The sequence below is a fragment of the Triturus cristatus genome, chromosome 2_2 (assembly GCF_964204655.1).
Source record: "Triturus cristatus chromosome 2_2, aTriCri1.1, whole genome shotgun sequence".
NCBI classification, from domain to species: domain Eukaryota; kingdom Metazoa; phylum Chordata; class Amphibia; order Caudata; family Salamandridae; genus Triturus; species Triturus cristatus.
Genome location: NC_140582.1, coordinates 911195531 through 911211284, shown reverse-complemented (window position 1 = coordinate 911211284; position 15754 = coordinate 911195531).

Here is a 15754-nt window from a genome sequence, read left to right as displayed (position 1 = left end):
AGACATCCTGCTGGGTGGCCCCAATGACGTTGCAGCTCCGTTGTTAGGCAACGCAGTAGCCGGACAGGTTACGGTGCTGCCTTCTCCTTCGTTGACGATCATGAGCAGATTCGTCTCAGTGAACAACAATCACAATCCCTTTCACCTTGCGACTTTCTTACCTTCAAGAAATCCTTTAGCACGTTGCGGCTCGGGACGGTAGCGGTGATCCTTACTCACAGCCTCAGTTATGATGACGGCTCGGGCCACAAACAGCAATACAGCAGCGTGGATGATGTTTCAAGCTGCGGGGGCAATGCGATCACGGTGCACCTCGTAAACCGTACCATGGACCACACGGCAGTCTTCCAGAAATCCTGTAGCACTTTGCGGCTCGGGCCAGCGGCGGTGTTCTTACTCACAGCCTCAGTTACAATGACGGCTCGGGCCACACGCAGCAATGCAGTAGCGTGGACGATGTTTCACGCTGCGGGAGCAATGCTGAGGTTCTGGACTTTTAAGAGTCCAGAGGTGTCAGGGAAACAACACCCGAAGACCCCTGAGTTCCTCCTGTCCCGGTGCACAAATAAACAGAGACACGGGCTTCTCGATGGCGGCGTCAAAGACCAAGGTTTATTTACTGCAGGGACACAGAAATCATAGGAACCACACAGAGGCAGAATCTACGAGACTGTTCAAATTGCATTAAGTGGGTTACTCTTTAAATACATGCAAAATGTCTTTGGGCTACATTACACGAATATTTCTCATGCCTAACCCGGTATCCCAAACAAACAGTAAATTTGACATCAAACAATAATTAGTCGCAGGTTTTCGGTATTCGATCAGGCCCTCTCGACAGTTTTCCATTCTTTGCCCGATCCTCCCCATCATAAAAATCGTAACCTCCCCATTGTAAAAGCCCAGAAGGTAAGGAGCAGAGCCAGGTGCAAAGGATTGAAATGTAGGATAAGAGGTGTTTATGGATCATAAACGGGCATGGCTACTGTCTTCGGCCTTTCAGTCAGGACAACGGACACGAGAACCAGTATAGCAGGACTGGCCTTAGGCAAGGGAGGCAGCTTGATTCTGCCTAGTCATGCAGCGTCTGCCTTTCTCGGGGCTCGAGCTTACGTGTCCTTAACAAGGTGACTCTGCCAAAGTCATCGTCCGTTCATTGACTATGTGAGGGCAAGAAACAAAATGGATGCCGTAACTAAAATGGATGCCATGACTTTAGTGACAGAATGCCCTATTTTCCAGTGAATTCATGCTAGTTGCGCAGCGAAAACACTGTCATGTATATAATGGATCATTTGCGGTTCATTAGTACCAAAATCGTGTCAGTACTATGATACCGAATTCACGGGTTCAGATCGTTACAGAACCTCAATGCGATCACAGGGCACCTCGTAAACAGTACCACGGACCACACGGCAGTCTTCTAGAAATCCTGTAGCACGTTGCAGCTTGGGCTGGCAGCGGTGATTCTTACTCACATCCTCAATTACGATGACGCCTCAGGCCACAAACAGCAATACCACAGCGTGGACGATGTTTCACGCTGCGGGGACAATGCAATCACGGGGCACCTCATAAACAGTACCACAGACCACACAGCAGTCTCAGGAGTGCAAAAGCACCGCGCACCAAGCGTCGCTGAGACACGGTTGGAAACTTTTATGTTCCTGAGTTTCCACAAAAGGGGACCAGCTCTCCTAGGGCCCTAGGAGACACACTACATCAGGACACAGCACACAGCAAATTCCTCACAAGCAGGGGGACACAGCACCCAGCAAAGTCCCTTGGCCTCTCCTTAGTCAAGTTAGCTACCTGCAGGCCAGCCCCAGAACACACAGCAAGAGCAGTCCTTCTATTCAGTCTCTTCAGCTGTTCTTCTTTGGCAGAGGTTCCTCTTGATCATAAAGTAGGTTCAATCCTTTTTCAGTTTGGATTTCAGTCTTGCATTCAGGGGTTTCAGCTCTCACATGTATACCCCTAAGTGCCTTTGAAGTATTTATGTTCAGATGGCTTTGACCCCAGTCCAAACCAGACCTGGGTGTCTTCCTGCCAGTGCACACCCTCTTCCTTTGATAGTCTGGGTCTGGGGCCCAGACGCTCAGCAGGAGGTGGAGCCATCTTTTTGTGTCAGCTACACAGCCCTCTTCGCATCTAGGGGGCTACTTCTCCCTCCCGCATCAAATGCAGGCCAGCCTGTTGCTGTCTCACCTTCTCCTCCCTGGGGTCAGGACACTTCCCAGACCCTGTCACATCCAAACCCAGATGGTAAATACACAAACATGGGACACAGCATTCCCCATTCTGTCCTATGGGCAAGATGGCCTGGCAACAGTGAAAAACAAATTTGGCAGTATTTCAATGTCAGGACATGGTACACACCTAAGTTCATGTCCTACCTTTCATCTACACTGCACCCAGCCCAGGGGGGTACCTTGGACCTACTATAGGGTTGTCTGATGTGCATAAAAAGGGAAGGTAAGGCCTGGTAAGTACTTGTCAGGACAACAAGGCCGTTAACAAACTGCGCGCAGGCACTGCAGTGGCAGGCCTGAGATCTCTTTTTAGGGCTACTTGTGTGGGTGGCACAATTAGTGCTGCAGGCCCACTAGTAGCATTTGCATTACCAGCCCTGGCACACATAGTGCACTTTACTAGGGACTTTGCTAATAAGACAAACATACCAATTATGGACAACCAATTACGAAAATACATTATACAGGGAGCACTTGCACTTTGACAGCAGTGGCAAAGTGTCCAAAGCATCTAAGCCAGCAAAACGAAATCCATCACAGCATCAAAAATAGAGGAGGTAGAGGCAAAAAGTCAGGGGTAACCAGGCCAAGAAATGCCAGGTCTAAAAAGAATCTATAATTTTATGTTCATTTGGTGAAACAAATTTGGATAAAGATTTCAATACCTTGTATTTCTATGCTTTGATGTTTTCTTGTTCTATCAGTTCTCTTTTAATTTTAATATGTGCCTGCATTTTAACAATGCAGCATGTGAATTGATTACAACAATGATATTCATTGGGAAACTGGGATCCTTTTGCAGAACATTAATTTATCATTTGTCTCCAGAGTGCTCGTCTTTCTTTTACCCGTGCTGATTTTCCCACTGGGTTTCCCTGTAAATAAAAGACTGATCCCTGGCAATTGTAGTTGCATCCTTTCATGTACTTGTGTCTACGTTGTTAGATTCATGCCCTCTTTCTCTATTAGATATAATTTGTCTTCATCAACACAAATATTTTATGCCGACTAATGCTTTTATTTGTCATTGGGTCTCGTGCTTGGACCTTCACACACATGTACCTAATTATAGACTATTGTATCCCTTTTGAATTAGTGAATTTCTTTAGTATGTATATTTTTGTTGCTGGATGTCTTCTAAAACTTTTTAGCTAAAGAAACAAATGATTGGTAGGATGCTGAACAATGCAAACATTCACGCCCAGTCACATGGATCTGGGTTTAATCCATAGTTTGCCTATGGCTAGGTCCAAACTGGGGTGGCGTGGTGAGCAAAAGAACAATGGATCTTTGTGACTGGGGCTGAATGTTTGCGTTGTTCAGCATTCTGTACATCATGTGCGCCTTTTGCTATTGTTGCCCTAAGTGTGAAGGGTATGGCCAAATGTGGGCCGTGTGTTAACTGCACCACTGAATTCAAGCTAGCCTGGCTAATGAGGGTTAATACCCTTAAATTAGTCCCATGATGCTTGTTTCCAGTCAAGGGAGGACCTTGCGTGGCCGTGCAGGCTGGATGGTTCCCATGAGGACTGGGTCCAAACTCGGTTGGTGTGGTGAGCATAAGAATGATAGATTAAACCCAGATCTTTGTGACTGAGGGCTAATGTTTGCATTGTGCAGCACTCCGTCCATCATCTGTTCCTTTTTCTTTTGTCACCCTAGGTGGGAAGGGTATGCCCATATGTGGGTGCCATGCTCACTGCACCAATAGATTCAAGCTAGCCTGACTGATGAGGGGTGATGCCCCAAAACCGGTCCCAGGATTTTTATTTCCTGTCCAGGGAGGACCTGGCCTGGCAGTTTGGGCTGGATTGTGCCCATGAGGAACAGGCTCAAGACTGATTTGCATATGGCTGGGTCCAAACTGGGGTGAGGTGGTGAGCAAAAGAACAATGGATTAAAACCAGATGTTTGTGACTGGGGGTAAATGTGTGCATTGTTCAGCATTCCATCTACCATTTGTTCCTTTTACTTCTAAAACGTTTTGTCATTTTGTCATTTTGTTTTATTGATTCGAGTTTGGATATTTCTTTTTCTTCCTTTTTTTCCATTTTTAGCCCAGAGATTACTTGCTCTTTAAGCAGTAAAATAGGTCCAAGTGAACACTAGTTCCCAAGTTTCAGTTCAACTTCTCAATTAACTACCTCTTTTTCTTCTATAGCTTTGGTTTCAGTGCTGCAGAGGGTCCTCTGGGTATATTCTTTTGGCTTGGAGTACTGTATTAAAGTCGCTGTGGGCATTCTTTAATTAACTTCCTGCTTGGGATGATTTTTTATTTGTTGAAAGTATCAATACGTAGTTTCTCTAATTGTCTTGTGTACTTTGACTTCTTTCATACATGTGCAGGATTCCTGGGCTACATCCTCAGTGCAGTTTAGTGTCTACTTCCTGAAGAGTGCTACATTTCTTTGAAAGACTTATTTGAGTTTCTGCGCAATGGGCCAGGTGGCCAGCATACATAGCTGGGCAACTGTAAATAATTTGGTGTGAAATTTGAAGAAATCACTACCTCAGACAGCAGCACCCAATCCCCATAACAGTGCTCCCACATACTTAACCTAATCTGAAATGCTCAACATCATAGCTATCACTCTGACTGCGGCAACACATGTTCGTAATGATGCCTCTTTTCTAATGAGCAGCATTGTTCTCCATGAGTTGCTAATCAAGCTGTGTAACAAGAAATATATCATATATGGTATAAAGTATACTCTTCCACACATCAGAAGGGGATAGAAAGTCACTGAGACGTTACATGGTCATATAAGGAAATGAAGCAGAAGGGCAAGATCCCTTACAAATTCATGGAACTCCAAAGTGACTTGTAATATCCTTTTAATGTAGCGTAAACAGCATTTTATTCCTTGTATCACAGGGTCACAATATCATCCTTCCATAATCCACTTAAATCCTTGGTGTCATGTCTTTCATGTTCCTTGACGACATGAAGAAGGATGCACTGCAAACTTTCACACACCAAAAAGTGGTTAGTAATTTTTGCATTTCTGGTCAATGTACAGCTAGGAAAACAGAGCAGAAGAAAGAAAAGCTATGTTTCATGTTTCATTTTTTAAACAGCTGCTTTACGTAACCTCCATGACCTGACTGACCTGCCTTTCCCATGAGCTGCTGGCTCTAGAAGTAGCCATTGTGACCCAGAACTCAACTGTAAAATGTTATTACATTGAGTTCTGATGTCTTTTCTTTTTAATCGGTGACTGAGTATGTCAGAAGTTGCTGCTTCTAAAGGGAATTAGAGACATCATGAATCATACAAGGGATAAAGTACCCCTGCCATTCCTTATAAGGATTTTGCGAGTCACCAGGGGGCATATGTATCAAACGATTTTTTAATCGCAAACGCTGCGATTCGCAAAATAACAGCGTTTGCGATTAAAAAATCGGTAATCGGGATGTATGAGGCAAATCCCATCGCAAAATTAAGGAATTGCTAATTTAGCGATTTCTTAATTTTGCGTAAGCATTTAAGAAATCGCAAATTGCGATTTCTTAAATGATATGTAAAAAGCACCCAAGTTGTGCGAATTATCCTTAAGAAATCGCAAATTACCACCAACTTCCAGTTGGTGGTAATTTGCGATTTCCTTTCAAAAAGCACTTTTTTTAATTTCACAAAGTGCCACGTGGCGCTCATACATGCCCTTAGGGCACGTATGTGTGCCATATGCACACACATGCTAATTTCAGGGGTGCATCAGGGTGTCATCATGACACCCTTGCACCATTGAAATTATTCTCAAATTGCGATTAGCAAATTGCGATTCGCTATTTGAGAATTACTTCCCATTCATTCCTATGGGTCTCCTGGCCCATAGGAATGAATGGGCAGGTATTCCTTAACTGCGATTTCGCAATTTGCTAATCGCAATTAAGGAAGTTTAAGAAATCGCAAAAAGTTTGCAATTTTTTAAATACATCCCGTTTTGCAATTCTCAAATAGCGATTCTTTAAAAATCGCTATTTGAGAATCGCAAATGGTGATGTTGATACATATGCCCCCAGGAGTTACATAAACATATAAAGGATAGGGGCCGAAGGCTGAGTTCTTCTAACAGATTATGGAACTCCAAGGTGACTTGCAATATCTTTATCATGCATGTCAGGGTGACCTTTAGCCCATATAATACATGGTCACACCATCACCTTTCCAACAAAACACTTAAAAACGTGGTGCGTAGCTCTTTCATATGAAGTAGCAAGCATGTTTGCAAACATGAAGAATACAAATTAACTGCTAGTGCAAAATTAAAAACATCAAAAACCTGTTAGATATTTGTTGCAAACAGATATTACAAACAGTTCAATACAAGCAGGTGGTGGCAGGCTCCCATCCATTATAACTAGACAAACAAACCAATGAAGTAACACGTGCAGGAGAGAATTTTAATCCCTCAACTGTCATTGCGGCTTGATAGTAAACTAGAACAATGTTAAAACACTCCTAGCTAGAGCCAAGCATTAGCTCTCTGTAAGGACATCAGTACTGTGCAGCCAGTCAGTGAGGCATGTTTTTAGGATTCCAGTAGGTTTCTTTTTTTTTTTTTTTTTTTTTTCCCTCATATACCACCAGACGGGAAAGGCAATCCAAATGGGGAAGTCCCCTTCCCTAAACCCCCACTCGATAGTATACGATTCCGATGTTAGGACCCTGGGGGGATAGGAAAAGGGTTCCTTCTAACCCTACTGGCATTTTACTGTTTGCTCTATCTACTCCAACGTTTACTCACTGAGAGGCCCATTAGTGGTGTTAGAGATTGAGCCCCAACAGTGCCCAGGTAAAATCATCGGAAAAAAGAAAAAAGAAAGAGAGAAAAAAAAACTTTCGTCATCTGTTCCGCCAGGCCATTAGCGGTGCCCATATCTTTGCTTCACTGGAGGGATCGCAGCCTATATCTGACTCACAAGTGTACATAATATGTTTCAAGCAATCTAAAAAAATCGGTGCCTTCTCATTTTTCCACGCCCTACATATTTCTCGCCTTGCTAATACCATAATATAAAAAATAAGTTTGGAATCAAGGGCACATAATTGATAATTGTTAACTAACCCAAACATAATTGTCTTTGGATTTATGGTAAATTGTACATTTAATACTGTTGCAATGAAATTACCTAGTTTAGCCCAATATTGCGCCAGAGAAGGGCAATCCACAAACATATGTATGTCATCAGCGGCGAGAAATTTACACCGAGGGCACCGATGTTCTAGGTTGGTAAATCTTACAAGTTTCTTGGGCGAGATATAGACTCTATACAGGGTAAACAGATGGTTTCTTTTAAGTGCAGCTGGTTTAACTATAGTATGTAACATTGTGAAAGAATCCTCCCACAGCTCCTTAAGGTTATCATGATTAAGATCAACCTGTTCACCCCATATTTTTAGGAATTCAATCTCCGGAACTTCTTCTGCTCCCATCATAGCCCAATACCAAAATGCCAACTCTCTTTTCCAGGTCCCTTTCTTGTTTACCAAGTCAAAGCTAGGATTTAATGTACAGGACACCGGCGCAAGAGTAGCCCACCAACCCGATAGTTGATAATATTTGAACCTAGTGAGAGAACCCTCCGTCAAGGTAAAGAGAGAATCCCAGTCAATAAGCTGTGCATCCTTTAGAAGATCTCCCCAGTGTGTAATACCAGCCAACCTGAAGGTCGAGCTAGTTGATCTTTTAAACACTCCGGGGTCCCTGGGGAGTCCCAGATCGGGGCCTGGGGAGCATAATAGGGGATTCCCAGCTTTTTCCTGAAAAAAACCCTGTTTTTTTGGGCAGCTATCAAAATCTTCAATCTAACTTTTTTTTAAAACCTGGGATCTCCAAATTTAAACAAAAAGTAATCCTGACCCTGGGGTACACTGTATAGCAAAGCCTGAAATAAGGATCCTAAAACAGTAGTATCTGCCTTGTCTGCCAATCGTCTAAAATTTTTTAATTAGAACGAGTGACAGTAGATAAGTAAATCTGGGAGGGCAAGGCCCCCAACTTTTAATTTTCTCGTCAATTTCTTCCAAGATATTCTCGGCAGTTTAGAGTTCCAGATGAATGAACCTATTTTTCCCTGCAATTTAGCTATATCTTTTGGGTCAAAAGTTAACGGAATAGAGTTAAATAAAAAGGTAATTTTCGGCAAAATAGTCATTTTTATGAGGTTCACTCTACCAAATATGTTAAGCGGGAGCCCAGACCAACGTTGAAGGAGATGACAGATTTCCTTATAGACTCTATCAAAGTTAATTTTAGTTGTCTGATTTATATGTTGAGCTAAATATATTCCCAAATATCTCATCTTAGGTTTAACAGCCGGGTATTCTTCAACCGAATTCCACTGCATAACCTCGGTTTTATAGCCGGATATTGCCCCAAAGTCCTCAGCCAGAGCAAAGAGTCTAGGGACGGCCTCTTCTGGATTCGATGTAAACATTAAGAGATCGTCCGCGTAAAGAGCAAACTTCAGCTCTAAGCTCGCGATTTTAAATGGTTTAAAAATTCCAGTAGGTTTCTGATGTGCTTTAGCAGGATAGTTTGAGTCATTATATTTATTTCTTAGTTTCAGAAGTGAGACATCACATCACTTAATAGCACAGTTCAAGACATGGGCTACAAACAAAGAATAGCCAAGTAGATACAAAAAAAGCCTTGCATGTCTTCTGAAAACAAAATATGGAAGTCTGGCAGCAGAACCCTTTTAGTGGAAAAAACACTACACAGAGCCATTATATTTAGCTTTTGTAAGGTGCGTACACAGACTCACAATATGTAGGGATGCATGTACACAGACATAGGCATTATGCACACATACAAGCATCCATGATTCCAGACAACGTTTTAATTCAGAAACCCATGCTCGCACAGATTAAATATATTGGGCACAATGAACAAACATAATTTCATTTACACAGTCAAACATACAGTTAGACAACATACAGTTGTCAGACAGCTAGACAACACAGATAGATGTAAGGTTGGGTGCATGTATACATGTGTGAATGAATGAAGGGAGGAGTGCAATGATTGTTGGTTTATACATGGATTATTGCCATTAAGGATAGCCTGGGCACATACATGAACGTATGTTTGGATTCAGACTCCAATACATCCAGACAAACAATCATGCAACTGTACCTGCTCAATCATAAAATGACCAATGTGAGAAAACAGTTGTTCACCTAGAACTCAGAGAATATAGGTCGATTCTGTAAAATGTATTAACCAATAACTTTGTTAAGCAAAAAAGACACATACTTCCTAAATACAAATTATTCGGCATAAGATAATGGAAGAGAGAACGAAGTGCTTTGTGTTCTGAGTGATTACACAAATGAAAGGAAAAACATGGTGAATTCGTATAGACACATGGCTTATGTTTTTTGGTTCAGATAGGCTACTTTTTAAGTAATGTTATCTTAAGGACTACTGACAGGGATCTATTCAGCTACGCCTGGGTGTTGTATTATCAATGACATTTCAACCTAGTTTGAGATGTAGAGGTCTCATTGGCACAGATGGAATGTGGGACACCTATGTGGATAAAATATAAAATAAAAAAATGTAAATAATGTAGAGATTGAGGCCAGACTAAGGTACCTGTTGGTGTATCAAGCGACCACAGTTTCCAAGTGAACACTAATTGCCAAGTTACAGTTCCACTTCTCAATGAACTACCTCTTTTTCTACTATAGGTTTGGTTTCAGTGCTGCAGAGGATCCTCTGGGTATATTCTTTGGGCTTGGAGTACTGTATTAAAGTCGCTTTGGGAATTCATTAATTAACTTCCAGCTTGAGATGATTTTCTAATTGTTGAAAGTTTCAATACACAGTTTCTCTAATTGTCTTTTGTACTTTGACTTCTTTCATACATGTGCAGGATTCCTGGGCTACATCCTCAGTGCAGTCCAGTGTCTACTTCCTGAAGAGTGCTACATTTCTTTGAAAGACTTATTTAAGTTTCTGTACAATGGAACAGGTGGTTAGCAAACATGTTATTACTACTTCTCTTGTTATTGTCCATTACTTTGCACTCAGCAAGTTATTGGTATGCTGTTCTTGGTTTGGGTGGGTATTTTGTTTCACAGTGTGGTTTCTTCTATTCACTCATAATGTAATTTTAAAAGTATGACATCACATAGGTGACCGTTCCAAAATAAAAAAGAATATTTAGCTGGGCAACTGTAAATAATTTGGTGTGATATTTGAAGAAATCACTACATCAGACAGCAACACCCAATCCCCATAACAGTGCTCCTACATACTTAACCTAAACTGAAATGCTCAACATCATAGCTATCACTCTGACTGCTGCAACACATGTTTATAATGATGTCTCTTTTCTGATGAGCAGCATTGTTCTCCATGAGTTGCTAATCAAGCCGTGTGACAAGAAATATATCATATATGGTATAAAGTACACTCTTCCCTACAACGGAAGGCTATAGCAAGCCACTGAGATGTTACATGGCCATATAAGGAAATGAAGCAGAAAGGCAAGTTCCCCTACAAATTCATGGATCTCCAAAGTGACTTGTAATATCGTTTCCATGTAGGGCAAATGGCATTTTATTCTTTGTATTACAGGGTCACAATATCATCCTTCCGTAATCCACTTAAATCCTTGGTGTCGTGCTCTTTCATGTTCCTTGACGACATGAAGGACGTACTGCAAAATTTCACACACCAAAAAGTGGTTAGTAAGTTTTTGCATTTCTGGTCAATGTACAGCTAGAAAAACAGAGCAGAAGAATGAAAAGCCATGTTTCATTTTTTAAACAGCTGCTTTAAGTAACCCCCATGAACTGACTGACCTGCCTTTCCCCTCAGCTGCTGGCTCTTGCAGTAGCCATTGTGACCCCAGAACTCAACTGTAAAATGTTATTGCTTTGAGTTCTGATTTCTTTTTTTTTTTAAATCAGTGAATGAGTATGTCAGAAGTTGCTGCTTCTAAAGGGAATTAGAGACATGTTTAATACATGGATTGCATAAGCCCATGTATCATAAGAGGGATAAAGTACCTCTGCCATACCTTATAAGGATTTTGCAAGTCACCAGGAGTTCCATTACCATATAAAGGATAGAGGCCGAAGGCTGAGTTCTTTTATAAGATTATGGAACTCCAATGTGACTTGCAATATCTTTTTCATGCACAGCAGGTTGACCTTTATCCCATATAATATATAGTCACACCATCACCTTTCCAACAAACCACTTAAAACCATGATGCGTAGCTCTTTCATATGAAGTAGCAAGCATGTTTGCAAACATGAAGAATAAAAATTAAACTGCTAGTGCAAAATTAAACACATCAAAAAACTGTTAGATAATTGTTGCAAACAGATATTACATACAGTTCAATACAAGCCAGTTTTTTAAAAAAGTAAAGCTGCAGTAAATTGCACCATATAGAAATGTGCAGGAAACCTCTAGCTGTTTGCTATTAAAGGAGTGCAAAAATAAACATGTTCTCTCTGCTTGTCATTTTAAGATATTAAAATAGAGCGAAAGAAAGAAAATCAACGTTCTCTTTGTTGCTTTAAACAGCTGCTTTAATTATGCTCCATGACCTTACCTGCCTTATGTCTTGTCTGCTGGCAGCAGACATTGTGATGTCAGAACTTGACTGTAATAACCTTGCAATAGTCAAGGTCTGACGTCTTTTTTTTATAATCAGCAACTTGGTGTGTCACAAGTAGCCAATTATAGAGAAATTAGTGACTGAAGTTTATACAGGGATTACAAAATCCCATGTATTATAAGAAAATTAGAGGCAGTAAGAGGGGTGGCAGGCTCCCATCCATTATAACTAGACAAACAAACCAATGAAGTAACACGTGCAGGAGAGAATTTTAATCCTTCAACTGTCATTGCGGCTTGATAGTAAACTAGAACAATATTAAAACACTCCTAACTAGAGCTGAGCATTAGCTCTCTGTAAGGACATCAGTACTGAAGTGTGGCTCAATGATTAGAGCGGCAGACCCTGATGCAGAGGTCTAGCCCAGGACCAGGGTTCAATTCCCCACCTCGGCGGGTCTTGGGCTCAAAAATTCCACGGACCTGATAATTCTCACCTCGGTGCCTATTCCAATCATGGAGTCCCACTCCGCAACTCTGGGCAATAGCTTGCTTAATCTCCACAACGGCCCCCACAACGCTAAGGATGCCTGGCCTCCACCTTGGGGGTGCCTAGGAGTGGACGCCTCACAGGGAAAGCCAGGATGGGTTCCACAGCGGTATTTGTACAAGCGCCTTGAGACCCTTGTGGGTGAGTAGTGCGCTATACAAGTATCAATTTACATTTTACTGTGCAGCCGCTCAGTGAGGCATGTTTTTAGGATTCCAGTAGGTTTCTGAAGTGCTTTAGCAGGATAGTTTAAGTCATTATATTTCTTTCTTAGTTTCAGAAGTGAGACATCACATCACTTAATAGCACATTTCAAGTCATGGGCTACAAACAAAGAATAGCCAAGTAGATACAAGAAAAGCCTTGCACGTCTTCTGAAAAACAAATATGGAAGTCTGGCAGCAGAACCCTTTTAGTGGAAAAAGCACTACAGAGGCAATATATTTAGCTTTTGTAAGGTGCATATACAGACCCACAATATGGAGGGATGCATGTACACAGACATAGACATTATGCACACATACAAGCATCCATGATTCCAGACAACGTTTTAATTCAGAAACCCATGCTCGCACAGATTAATTATATTGGGCACAATGAACAAACATCATTCCATTTACACAGTCAAACATACAAATAGACAACATACAATTGTCAGAAAGCTAGACAACACAGATAGACGTAAGGCTGTGTGCATGTATACATGTGTGAATGAATGTAGGGAGGAGTGCAATGAGTGTTGGTTTATACATGGAGTATTGGCATTAAGGATAGCCTGGGCACATACATGAACGTATGTTTGGATTCAGACTCCAATACATCCAGACAAACAATCATGCAACTGTACCTGCTCAATCATAAAATGACCAATGTGAGAAAACAGTTGTTCACCTAGAACTCAGAGAATATAGGTCGATTCTGTAAAATGTATTAACCAATAACTTTGTTAAGCAAAAAAGACACAAACTTCCTAAATACAATGTATTCTGCATAAGATAATGGAAGAGAGAACGAAGTGCTTTGTGTTCTGAGTGATTACACAAATGAAAGGAAAAACATGGTGAATTTGTATAGACAGAAGGACACATGGCTTATTTTGTTTGGTTCAGATAAGCTACTTTTTAAGTAATGTTATCTTAAGCACTAATGACAGGGATCTATTCAGCTACGCCTGGGTGTTGTATTATCATTGACGTTTCAACCTAGTTTGAGATGTAGAGGTCTCATTGGCACAGACGGAATGTGGGACACCTATGTGGATAAAATATAAAATAAGAAAACAATGTAGAGATTGAGGCCAGACTAAGGTACATGTTGGTGTATCAAGGGAGCACAGTGTCAGCGGATGGCACAGGTAAGTACCTGTACTTGGTTAGTCTTTGGCATGGTGACATACACAGGTTAGGTTTTAACAGGTTTGAAATAGTGCTCTTCATAATAGTAGGTTCACACCTATAAATATCAAGAAAGAAGGTTAACACCCAGGTGAAAGCAGCAAATCTGTACTCAGTTGGACTATGACTGATCACCTGTCATATAAACATTGACTATTAGTGTTAAATAATTACTGTAGTCAGAATTAACTACATTTAACTAAAAGATGAGTTTCCAGCTGAATTAACTTTTCACTTAATGAGACCTTCAGAAAGAGTAATTGATTTTGTTAGCATCTGGTGGAGTATCTGAAATGCTCTTAGACTGGGAGATAAGGTCAGTGCCATTATCAAGAAAACTCAGTATTAAAGTCTACGAGTGACTTGGTTATATCAGAACCATACTCAATCAACCCAAACAGATAGTTGGAAGACGAGCGGCAAAACAGTGAATACCATTACTGTTAGGGTAGTGTTCAATTCTGCTCTCAGGGAGGGTTGGGTGACGAGAAGCAAGATAGGGGCCTATTAGGATGGCAGTACCGGCGGTCCCGCACCGGCAATTAGGTTGCCACCGCTACCGTGGCATCCTCTATTTCCAGCACAATGCTGGGAATGCCCCCCCAAAATCCTGGGGGCACGCAACGCGCCCCCTTTTGAGAAATCCGCATGCCTTTCTGTGGCATTTCCCAGCATGCATTGTAATATGAATGGTGGTGTCAGACACCGCCACCATATTCAAACCTTTTCCGCCCGGTCACCTGTCACCGCCGGTCACCTGTGTGACTGGTGGAAAACCGACGGACGGTCTTTCCATCCCCCGGGGCCCCCCCGCAATTCTAATATGGCGGGGAAATTTGGCATGTGGGCAGAGGAGAATGTTGGGCGGATAGCCACCGCCCGCATGGCGGTGGCGATCCACCCAACATTCTAATTGACCCCATAGTGCGTACTATCCATGTCAGAGAAACAGGGAATCCTTAACCCTGCATGGAGGTATAGTGAAGAAAATGGCCTTGAATGACAAGGAGGCTTAGAATACAATGACCGAGTTCACCAGGAAGGATGCCACAATGAGCTTTTACCCTAATGAAAAAAAAATATTTATGGAAAGTAGATTAATCGAACAATGTGAATAATTACTCAAGGAGATGGAAAGGGAAATGGAAGGCAGACTTTAAGGGGAAACATACATCTCGATGGATATTCCTGTAACAACCAGTATTCAGTATAAAATGGGCATATTTCATCAAACGAGGGAAAAGATCACACAGTTTTATGTGCGAAGCAATCACATGTTGTATATAGTATATATCCTAAGAAGAATTTAACATAAGAGGGTGATATTTTGAGAAAGTTTATTAGTCGATACCAATTCTTTGGATATAAAAAAAATGACACATGTAAATTAAGGTCAGTATATCAGTGACTAACTTCTGGTACAGAGCTGATCAAGTTCATGTATCAATTTTATGATACAGACGAAAATGCCAATTATAGCACAGTCTGTCACATTGGAAAGATATTAGGGGCATATCAACAACAACCGGCGATAATTATCTCTAAGCGCACTTAGCGCTAGGATAATTATCGCCGGCTAGCGTGAATTTTTATCGCTGAGATAGCGTGCTATTAGCAACGCTTATCTCAATAGCGATAAAAATCCTCGCGCTAAGTGGCTAACGTGAGATTATCGCTGGAAACCCAGCGATAATCTCACGTTAGATTGTTGATAGGGACAAACAAGCTTAGCCATGATATCCTCCTTCCATAGGATATCATGGCTAAGTCAGAAAAATACCAGACGTAAAAAAGCAGCGTTAACCGAGGTTAGCGCTGCTTTTTTTTGTCTCTAACAGGGTTAGCGATATTCTTGATAATAGGAGAAATGTCGCTTAGCGACATTTCTCCTATTATTTTACTCTGGAACGCCCCCTTTGCATCTCATTAGAGATGCAAGGGGAAGCGTAGAGTAAAAGGGTGCTAACATACAAA